Source organism: Struthio camelus, chromosome Z, assembly GCF_040807025.1.
Source record: "Struthio camelus isolate bStrCam1 chromosome Z, bStrCam1.hap1, whole genome shotgun sequence".
Classification (NCBI taxonomy): Eukaryota; Metazoa; Chordata; class Aves; order Struthioniformes; family Struthionidae; genus Struthio; species Struthio camelus.
Genome location: NC_090982.1, coordinates 35,361,882 through 35,373,764, shown reverse-complemented (window position 1 = coordinate 35,373,764; position 11,883 = coordinate 35,361,882).

Sequence of the window (11,883 nt, the reverse complement as noted above, 5' to 3'; positions counted from 1 at the left end):
TGCATTGCAATCTTTGAATATTCAGTTGATATCCCCCTCTCCCCTCCCCGCCCCCCTACCTTTTTTTAAGCTGTAGTCCTTCAAAAATCTATCAATCAGTTGTACATTTGGAAAAGACAGACTAGTGCCAGGTGTATATCATGATAAAAATACTGAACATTAGACTGGAACTAAGGAAAATGCATCTATACCACATCTACAGGTTGGAAAGCTGATTATCCAGGTACTATACCATACGATGAGACAAGGACATACAGAGATCATCTTTTAGGCCTCTTTTTCCCTTTGGGCTTGCAGGGAAAAATTCCCAGCTACATACAACTCCACAGGGAGAAACAACTGGATGCACAAGGGTGAGCGTAGAGCTGTCTGTACAGAGGTTGATGACAAATGTAACAAGAAGGAAAAGGAATCCAGGCTGGCAGTGCATATAGCTAAAGAAGTTTGATACTTTGCTGCTTTCTGTATCAGTAACTTGCTGAAATCCTATCTGCATGCAAAGGCAACCACTGTTTTCTGGTATTTCTTCTCGCTAGTGCCAAGGACAATCTCATATATGAGAAGTGATCTGTACTATCGTCCGTAAATTGTGTTAGATTATTATACCTCCTCCCTCCCCAAGCATAGAAGGAACAGAAGAAAAGAAAAAGGTTTAGAATTTACTTTAAAATTTGCTTGGATGGCTGTATGGCCAGAACGACACCCTATCTATGTAGGAAGCAGGCACATGCACACATTTAGCATGTGAAGAAAATTATAAGTCATTGGCTGATGTGCTTCAGATCTTAAGTCTCAATGACAGTCAAATTAAACTTCTTGAAACTATTTAAAAAGTAACTATTAAACCTGAGAAACCTCTTTGGGAGGCTTAGTGTGATCAACGCTGCCAGGACATCACAGATTCACAAAAAAAAAAACCCAGCGTGAAATCACAAAAATCATATCTTGCACCTCCCTTTGATTTGATTGCAAAAACAATGACACCAACATGTACCAATATAAAAAGGGTTGATTTTATAATTCATCTCAATCAGGCTAGAGCCTTTTTTGGCTATGCATGTTATCTAGGACTCTTCTTATTAAAGGCATTAACACTGCTGTGCTTTCTTCCATTCCCTAATCTTCACTTGGACTGAAAATAACAGAGCTATTTATATAGAGCCTGTGATCCTTTCTCAAGGGAGCATATTAGCTTTAACTAAGACGACACTATCTCAAAACTTGTAAACAATACTCATCCTGTGGAAACCTCTGGCAAATTTCACGGTAAAATAACTGAGATAAAAACTTCCGACCATAAAATATTTGATTTCTGGTTTTGTTAGAAAATAAGCTTTTAAATATTTAATTTACTGTATTACGTTAAGGTGCCAGTAGTTAGTTCTATTTTTTAATCTAAAAGCAAGACTTTCATTTTATTTGCACTTATTGCAAGGATGATCCTGCTTCCCTTGGGTGTTTTGCTTGAGTTACCATTTAAGTTAATTTGCTTATCAAAACCTGGGCTTATAATGAGAATTAAAAAAAAATTATATTAAGAGCTTGCATCATTAAAATCATGTTTTCAATGATGAAATGCTACAAAAGAGACATGAAAGAAATGAAATGAAGGAAAAATTGCCTAAACTAGCCAATATTGCTAACTCCTATATAATATACACTCAAAGCAGCATAAGTCCATACCCCTGTAGTTGCAGAACTAATATTTCTATAAGCTTTGTACATGTTAATGGGGGGGAAAACTGAAAGTTTGTCCTTTTTTTTTTTATATGAACATACCCTTTATTCTCTCCTTAGACCACATTCTCCATAGCTGGCACTGTTCTGAGTAGTAAAGGATTTGATTCAATAACCATTTCTAGAAAGCAGTTCCTTAAGAATACTTAAAATCATTTGCAGTGTGTGCGTGACACTGGATTTTTAAGTGAAAGGGTGCACCAGATTTCAATTTGCTTATAATTCTTAAGCAGTATATAGGAAATACATACCCATATAACACAACTCACATTGACAGATCACATATAAGTTTAGTGGAGCCGTAAGTCCATCTCTTATAAGATAGTAGCAATACACCTTCGATACCCTTGAAAATAACCTCTGTAAGGTAAAACATACCAATAGCTTAACCCCCCTTCTTTAGTCCCTCCCCCAAAAACCAAGCCAGAACAAATGAAATCTCTCCTTAGCACTTCATCTTTAAAGTGCCTTAGTTACCATGAGGCACAAGCACACATCTTTCTGAAACCTATAAAAGTCTCCAAAGATAACTGTAAATAATTTTACACTATACACGAAGCACCTGCACAACAAATGGTATCTCACAACTCTGTAGGGTCAAGATTGTCTCCTTAAAATTAGGAAGAAGTCCTATTCCAAATCCCATTGGGGACTTCACCGTACTTGAGATATGTGTTGTTTCCACACAGATGATTTTTTGACTTATAATAAAGTAAACAATACCTGTTTTCATTTGTCCGGGGAAGCTGGAACGCCAGAGGATATCTCAGGACTGTAACTCCAGATACGGCTACTATAGCCACTCTAGGACAATCACTCTCCATGAATTCATGTCCCTTTCATGCTGTCGGCGAATTTCTACTATTTCAGATGTGATCCACAGAAATCAATGGGAGACTGTTTCTGAACAGCAAATGTTCACTGAATCTTCATGGGTGGAAAAAAAGATGAAGAAGAAAGCGAAAAAGTATTTATGTAACAATATAGTTGTAACAGCAAATGGAAACTCTCCTCTACCAGCTGGTGGTTAAACTCATTTGAGAGGTGAGCAGACCACAGACTCTCAGTATTTTGGACGCTGGCAGAGAAGATGAAACTGAGGGTCAGTCATGAGCCGGAGAGGTTACAGACCTCATTGCCTTTCCCTGCCTTAAAACGAAGTGCAGCCCTCATCAGTCCCCAGCTAGACAGGGGCTTTAAAGTACAGCAAATGCAGGTCTGAACTACACGAGGTTTAATTACTACTGCTACGTAACTTAAGGGGAGATGGAGAGAGCCGCTGACAAGCCAGCTAGGTAACAGACCGATGAAGAGGATGCCTGTAGACCAATGTCCAACAACCTCAACAAGACTCCTGGATGACACTGAGCAGATTGGGAAAGGGGTGTGTGGGTGTGGGTATTTTATTACTTTTATTTTATTTTTTTAATCTATACAACATGAACACATGGTTTGCTGATGTTCCAAGTTTGTGACTGCATGCTTAGGATGTTGATAAAATAATTAGCTGCTTAGGACTGCACAGTACATGATAAGCATACAAAATTTATGATACAATATAAAAACTGATTAAATATACTCAAAGAGGAGCGTTACTTGGATGAGAGCTTGCTGAACCTGTGTTCAGTTTACTCATCGGCACGTGGTTACTGTGTACTCAAAGTACACAAGATGTGTGCTTAATTATACTTTACTTAAAAAATGAAGATGACAAACCTAATTAAGATGAATTTTGTTTGGGCAAAGCTAAACTGAACATTAACTTTGAGGAAGTAAAACTAACAACTGACCTTGGAGCATCCACTTACGTGTGACTACTAGCCAGTCAGAAAAGCTGACCCCAGTGGAGATGTCAGCAAAAGGAAGGCCTAGAAAAAAAGGGAAATATCAGTGGATTAAAGAGTTAAATAGACAGGATAGTTGATACAACTAGATAAACTAGTTGTTTTTTAATTCACTTTTACCTTAGATGGCAATATGCTTTACAGGAGACATTAATTATGTCTGTTATGATAAGAAAACAAGTAAAATTCTTTTCCACAGTGTACACAGTGACTTACAAAAGAGGAAGAAAGCTTTTTAATCTCAACCCAATACATTAACCGGTAAGCTGTGAAAAGCGACCAGTGTATAAAGAAGAAAATACTGAGCCAAAAAAACCAATTTACTATGCACAATCTGTCAACTAAAATAGCTACTGGACATTCATAAGGCTATTTGGGTCTGCCACAGTCGATGCACTGTTTCCTCAGCTGGAGTCACGAGACCCAAACACAAGGGTCGTTATTGCGTAGTGAGCAGTAACAAATAAAATTCCATCACAAATGTTCCTGGCTCTACTGTCCCTGTGTAACCTGAGCAGCCTCCAAACATGAAAGAAATAACGGTATGTTTTCTTAAGTAGGAAAAATAAACCAAATACATAGCACAAGGGTTCTGTAGATTATGATTTTATTACTGTTATTCAAACTGCCAAGCACAAGCATACAACAACATACTGCAGCTATAAAAGGCTAGTTGTAAGCACAGTCTTGCTATTCCTGGGGAAAAGAGATACTGGGACATAGCTCAGTCTTACCAGGAAGAGATCCAGCATCGAGTAAGGACTGAATAAAAGCTGCAATAGTTAATCATTAACCAAAGTATTTTACTATAGAAGATATCATTTAGGTAAGAAATATCCTCTTTTTGAAGCAACAGATTTCATAATTGTTATAGTAAATTTTGGGACACGTCTGTGGGTCCCAGTTTAATACTCATTCTTGGCATAAATAAACAATAGCAAGCATAGCAGGGAGAAAAGAATGGCATGACAAAGACTGGATTTAAGGGGTGGCAAGGAATATTTTTCTTTTAATCAGAAAATACTCAAACCTGTTAATAGATTTTAACTAAGCAAGAAATCCATTATAAGAAAGGCAATAAAACCAGGACTGCATTCTTAGCATTGCTTCCTGGGCTGGAAATTACAGCAGCTTTGAGCATTGAGAAATCAGCATACGTATGCCAATTTCTCCTTTCAGAACATAAAGCCAGATTCAAACATCCTTTGTGTCTAACTTTATCCTCGCTAGTAGGCATCAATTGCCAATTAGCGTTAGATACTCTAAATGTCAGTACTGTCGCATTTTTGAGTTCCAAACAGGTACGCTAGGGAAGCAATTCTGAGTGATCTAATACAGCAGCAGCAGCAGCATGGCAACAAGGAACAACATTTGTGCCTGCAGCAATGGAAAAATACTGAAATAAAATTCTGCTCAAGTTCACTTGAGTTCAAACACTCTTTCCTCAAGTCTTTTGGCAGTCTGGTATAATTAAGTAGACATTTCTTTGTGATGAGATCTCTGACTAGCTCCCCCCCCCCCCTCTCAGAGTCCGAATCATCTAACATTAGATCCTGCGTTTCTATACCTTATTAGAAACGTAAGGCTGGATGAAACTTCCTGTGTAATCTAGTTTAGTGCACTACAGTCACCAGGAATCGTCATCTAATCCTATTTGTGCCCAGAGCTTTGGCCAGGAGGAGTTGGCCTGATCGTCACAAGGACTCTGGCAGGAGGGATTCCAGAGTGTTGTTGCTAGTTCCAGTCACTTTGCTTCAGTAACTTCATAGGCACATAACAAGTAAATGGGCTGTCTATGTAAATGCAGCCTCCTATGGCAAGAATCCAACTGAAAAATCGGAGCTGGCTTCAGTCACAGAAAGGACAATATGCATATAATTCTGTCATTCTTGGTAGCAGCCTCTATTCTACCTAGGTTGGCTTACTTAGAACAATTTAATTAATCCAAATATTTCAGAGGATCATTCACAGCACCTAATAAACGTGTTTTCCACAAAGAACTCAAGTCTTGCTTAAAATGAAGCACTTCCTTCCTAGGTTTCTAAATCACATGGCAATGCCTAATACAAAAAGGTTAACTTACTTATTTTACAACAATCTCCAAGTTTTTGGTAATGAAAATTGTATATTATGCATTTTCCATATTTACTGAGAATTTAGGCTGAATAAAACCATTGACAGAACTAGACAGCAAAGTCTAACATTCATGTCAGAACATACAGGTAATATTGTAGTATTTTCAGCCTTCTAAGAAATGCATCATTTAAGGAATCATTTCTGTTTTGGGAAGGTTACACAGATGTCTGCCTAGCCAATCTTTCATATTTCCGAAAAAGAAAAAAAGAGGGGGTCAGTTTAAACACATTTTTTCTTCAATGTAGTTTGTGCTTGTAAATTATGATCCCTGCATATTAGGAACTTGGATTTCCTCGCAAAGAAATAATGCAAAAAATGAGCTAATTTTCTCCTGGCCGACTGTGTAGTAATAGAGCACATATGGGCATGCCCATGTGCACCCACCGCATAAGAAGGGCTATTTTCTCAATTATTTATCTACTATAATCCATTTGAAGAGATGCATTTCATGGTAGACAATCTTTTTACTTATTAGTTACAGGGAAACTTTAGCTTTGGAGAAACGTTAGATGAAGAACCATACTGATTCAGACAAATACACTCTCAAGAACTAAAATTAGGTTGACAAATGAATTCAGTAAACATGCAACTGGCTCACAATTTGTTCCTGAAACAACTCAGTAATAAACATGCTGCAAGAATCATATGCTTCATCTCACAAAGCAGTACGTCTATAAATGCAGTTATTGGTTTATTAGTTTGTTTATATTGGTATATTGGTTTATTTATATGTCTAATGTCCTAAAAAGCAAGCTGAATGCAGCAAGAGCTGTGGACACCGTATGCAATTTATAGTGACAAAGACAAAGTTAATGCTATCTATTTTTTGAATATGTTCTTAACACAACTGCATCCTACCAACACTTGTAGATAATAGCTTGTAAACAACACTTACAAAGCTGTTCATAGAAAAAACCAAAGGCTTGTTCCAGCTGAGCTGAAAGTTTTCTCTTAAAGAATAAAAATAAAGAAAACCTATCGTCTCCCTTTCTATAAATAAGAACGCTACTAAAAAGGCATTTCATGCATAATGGCATCATTTCAGCTTATCAAAAAAGTTTCAGCTTGATTTTAAGGAGAGATGCATGGAATGACCTTTTGTTTCATTAGATTATCATTTTAATTACAGATACATACTGGGGATGACTGTTGCAGAGACAGAGCATGCTTTGAATACTATACATTGTTTTGTAAGCGTACCCTCGTTCCAATTCCCTTTCCAATACCTTTCATCGTTACCAGATAAAGGTCCAGGTCCAGGAAAAGAGGTAAGTCCATGTAAAACATTACAAGGCTGACAGCTAGGAATACTGTCCTGCAAAAAAGGAGGCTGCCAATGCACCTATGTTGCAGCTGCTAGTAGGAGTTTTGGCAGTTTTGCTAGTAGGAGTTTTAGCTGCTAATAGGAGTTTTGGCAGAGCACGTTGACCCCACTGCTATCACTTTACCCAGATGGCTGCAAACGGTCTTCAGAGAGAGTCATGTCTGGCATGCTCATTTTCACTTGGGAACCTCCACTTTTGCTGCTTGCATAAAGGGAATGTTATTTTAATGCTATAATTCTTTGTTATTTATATGATACACACTTTTTCTAACCACTAGACAATCCCAAGACCTTCCCCTTGCTTCTAATGATCACCAGCAAATGGATAGATGTTGAGAACACCTCCACTATGGAAAGGCTGGCGAGGGGAAGGTGGAGTGGGAGGGGATTAAAGAAAGCGGTGATTTTATTTCAAAACTCTGGAATGACATTTAATTTGGGAGAATGAAAGATTTTTAAGACTCATATATCACCTGTTGGTCTCTCTGCCTCATGACATTTGTTTTTCATATAATCACATAGTTTTCAATTAGATACAAAGTTATCTACACCTAGCCAAAGGAACAACAACAACAACAACAACAAAATCATGCAAAAGGTTGTAGAGTAGAAAAAGTTCTTATGATATTTTATTCTTGCCTTCAAAGGAAAGAGTAACCTCATCCCAAAGTTTGTTCCAGGACTGAAACAGTTCAAAAGAGGAAATATTTGAATGTAAGTACCTTTATCTTCTTCCTATTCCAGAATGCTGGGAAAGGCAAGATGCAATTCACAAGCTGAGGATCCTGAAGTACCTAGACAGCCTTCTAGCTGTACCCAATAGGACCTCCTTTACTGTCTTGCCCAAAGTCATTTTCCAGCAATCACAACACACCCGAGAAAACTGTGTTAACTCTAAAACAGGTTGCTCCAGGGATGGTTCTGGGGCCAAGGCACAGGAACGGATAATCACAAATGAAACACAGCAAAGAGGCTGGAAGGACCTGGAAGCTTTGAAGCACCATTCTGGATATATGGGCAGATTTGTTGTCCTCATAGAGGAAGATTTAAGTTTTACAGAAGCCTCAGAACATAAGTCTTCAGTACTCACAGCAAAATCACTTCACAGTCCACAGCTCAGGTTGGCTATGGCACAACTTCTTCCTTCAAGATGGACTTGGATGAGCTTGAAAACAAATAACGGAGACTTAGAAGGGGACAGGACTCCCTCACTACCACTGCGTATTGAGACAGAGCCTTCCTTATCTACTGTTTATCACCTTGCAAAGAGCAATACTACGGTATGGGACAGGACCAACCTTAATCTGGCCCAAGGATTAAAGGATTATTGCTTCAGAGTGAGCATTACCTCCTTATAGCAACGGTAGAGAGCCTAAACAAATCCATCAGTCTATTCAGTTGCCCATTGTCCTTTGCTGGAGCCTGCTCTCTCACTGCCATCCCAACAGGGAGTTCGATATTTCAGAGGCTGTTGGCCAGGTGACCCCACCACTCTGCTACACCCTTTCTTCCAGCAGTTATTTCTGCAGCAGCCATGCAAATAGCTAATCCCAGTTTAAAAATACAAAAAACAAAAACAAACCCGACAGAAAATATTTAGAAAAAATAAAAACCATGAAAGTGAATCGATTATTTATAATCGATTATATCAATTATCTAATCAATAAGAAGTTTGCCACGGATATAATCAGACAGTTAATGGAAAAGTAGAAATTTAGTTGGAAGGTGGAGTCCACAGATTCAGTTTTCTCTCTTCAGCAGCACAGTGTAGAATTTCTTTTACTCTTTATTGATCTGAGTGGAAAAAGTCATCAGCAGCGTTTGTCTTTGCAATTTAGATCCTGTCTTGAATGCAAAGAAGCTTTTACCGCATAAAGGAACATCTCGACGTAAAGTGGGAAGCAAATGATGTTTCTGAGGGAGATGAACGCATGCATCACAGTTTTTCTGCAGTGATATTGTTAGCACTCCTCACATTTTCTTTCCTTCTACACACTATTATATTCTATGAATTTCAGGCAATTCTGATCGCCCTTTCCATATTCTTTCAAATTATCCATAAATGAACAGTATAAGGCAACTTTATTTGTTGGATTGTAAGAATTCTGAATTTAGAGCACATCCGAGGTTAATCTGGCCATTTGCCTACCTGAGATTTTAAAATATGAGACGTTGCACACGTTAAACTAATTCCCTGGAGGCCAAGATGCTATGCATCTTCCCCTTTGTACACTCTTAGTTTTTTATTATCAAGTTAAGGACCAGCAGAATGCTGTTTGGACTTACAGAATTAGACAGCACTGTCCATCCCAGGCAACAATGAAACGTAGATTTTTTTTCTTCAGCAAAATATAAACCCCTGAGTTTATTATATATTACTAGCGTCCTCTTAGTTAGCCCTACTTTCATTTTATTGCAATGAACCCTCACTGCCAGTTCCTGATTCAGTAGTTATTGGCTCCATATATGCTATAGTTTCCTACCATCAGGAATTCTGACTCAGGGAGTTAGCTTTTCCATATCAGTTTTTCAGGAAACTGTAAGACAGTTCTCACTTTTTTTAAAAAAAAAATCTTTCCATAATGCCAGCTTTTGAATAGACAACTCAGAGTCTCACTAACAATGAAGTAATTTTGCATTAGGCAGAGTGAATATTTTTTGAAGGTAGAAAGCTGAGAATGGGTGTACAAAACCTGAGATTAGCGAGGATTCCTCATGAGATATAGTTTCATTCTCCCCCAATGCTGTAATGTCTCAGTAGCAAAAAGTTACTTGCACAACTTGCTGTTGCCGTCCTTAAATTTTTGCGTGTGATCTTTGAACGATATTATAGATTTTGTTCTGAATCATTACAGATGTTCTGTACTGCTTCTGCTATTAATGCTTGTTGTTCTTACAGCTTAAAGGTTACTTTGTTTTCTGATTCATTAAATTCATGAGAATTTAAGGTAGACATCTGCTTTTATAAGTTAAAAATGGCTAAGGGTCAGTAATCAGTGCTGTAAAATCCAGTTAATTCCAATTTTTATGGAAAGCAAAACAGTGTTCCCGGCACATATGACTCCAGTGGTAGATCAAAATGTTTGTGAAGATGATTTAAGAAGTCATCCCACAATTCAGTTCAAAGGTGATTATAATACCACATGTAGCTAGTTAGTTCAACAGCATTAAAAATCAGCAGTGCAAATTCTGCTTCTGGTGTAAAACACATAAGAATCTTACTTTTCCTTATTCATATTTAAAGCACTAGAAGCCACTTCAAATAGCCATCTTCCACATAAACTATTATTACACATCCTAGGAACAAAACAGCCCTCCCTCCTAAAACAGTGATTGCTTACATAACATTGCATCGATTTAATTTGAATGTGCATTTAAAGTAGTGTAAAATGTCCTTTTAAATTGCAGTGATTATCTTAATTTATTAACAAAAACAATTCTCTCAAACATTAGTCTAGGTGGAACATGCTCAAGAAAAAATAGGATTGCTGAAATGAAAGTAAGCATACAGAGGTCTATATTCATTGCCAGAGTTTGCTTCAAACAGGTCGGTCTTGGGTACAGACCTGATTAACAACGTGGCATCAAAAAGCATAGAGATGTTAAAAAAGGACTTTGTGGAATACAAATAAATTTAAGGATTGATTTAAAAAATGTGCCAAAATATACGGGTATTTAAACTGTCAGGCTACAAAAGCCATTTGCACAAGTTTTCTACAACCGAAATATGTAAACCGTAACAGTAAATTAAGAAAAGGGACACACAGCAGAAACGTTAACATCCAAATAGAGGAGGAAAGACAGGAAAGCGTTAGGCAGACACCAGTTCATTTACACTGGTTAGACCTCAGCTGCTGCATGTTGTGCATAAACTGCTTCTGTGCTTCAAATTTGGAAGAGAAATTAATTCAGAGCAGCGGAACTAGTAACATGGGAAGAAGAGAGCCTGAAAAGAATGCTTAGAAGCCTGATAACTTTTCCCAGTCTGCCAATCCTAAAAATGACTTTTAAAATGGTAGAATATTGATACTGGCAGAAAAAAAAAAAAACAGTTAAATGATATAACATGTCAAGGCAGAAACTTCCTTGCTAGAAAAGCAAAGCAGAATCAGACTGAGGAAAAAAAAAAAAAAAACAACCCCACTAAATGTATAAAGCTAGCATCATTTATTACCCAATGCCAGAGGATGGAAGAACATACCTGTCTTCCCCTCAACCTTGTTCTTACTTCTCCTTTTAGTACTTCTCAACCGTGAAGTGCAGCAGCCCAAGGTTCTCAAGAGTACCCTTACAAAAGCTCATTCTTTCCTAAAAACAAGACTCTACTGAAGTCATCAGTAGCTCAGTTACTTGCAGCATGAGTATTACAAAAAATAATTTCAAAATAATTACCTCACTGAGCAAAGAAAAGAACAAGCTATTTCTTTTTGCAAATTTAAGCTGTTTATAGGCACAAGGAGAATTCCAACAGATGTGAAAACAGAGTACAGTATTATGGATTAAAGCTGCTGTGCCAGCAAGGATCCCTCTCCTCACCTCCTAAATCTGAGAGATGTTACTGCCTTCAAGGCACAGACCTCGGCACTGCCTGTAAACCCCCTCCTGAGCAACCCATTTTCAGAGGCAGTTTGCATTACTATGATCACTGAGAACAAAATGTCTTTTTGCTTTTAGAAAGCTCCTTCCCCTCTAAAGGGGCAAAAGAGATGCTACAGGACTGAGCTTGGTTTACCAGCTGCAACGTAGAACAGATTCAGGCATTACAGTCGTAAAATTTTAGTATCCGTGCTTTTTAATTGTAATTTAAGGCAGAAGGCTCACGTAGATTAACATCTGCTTTTG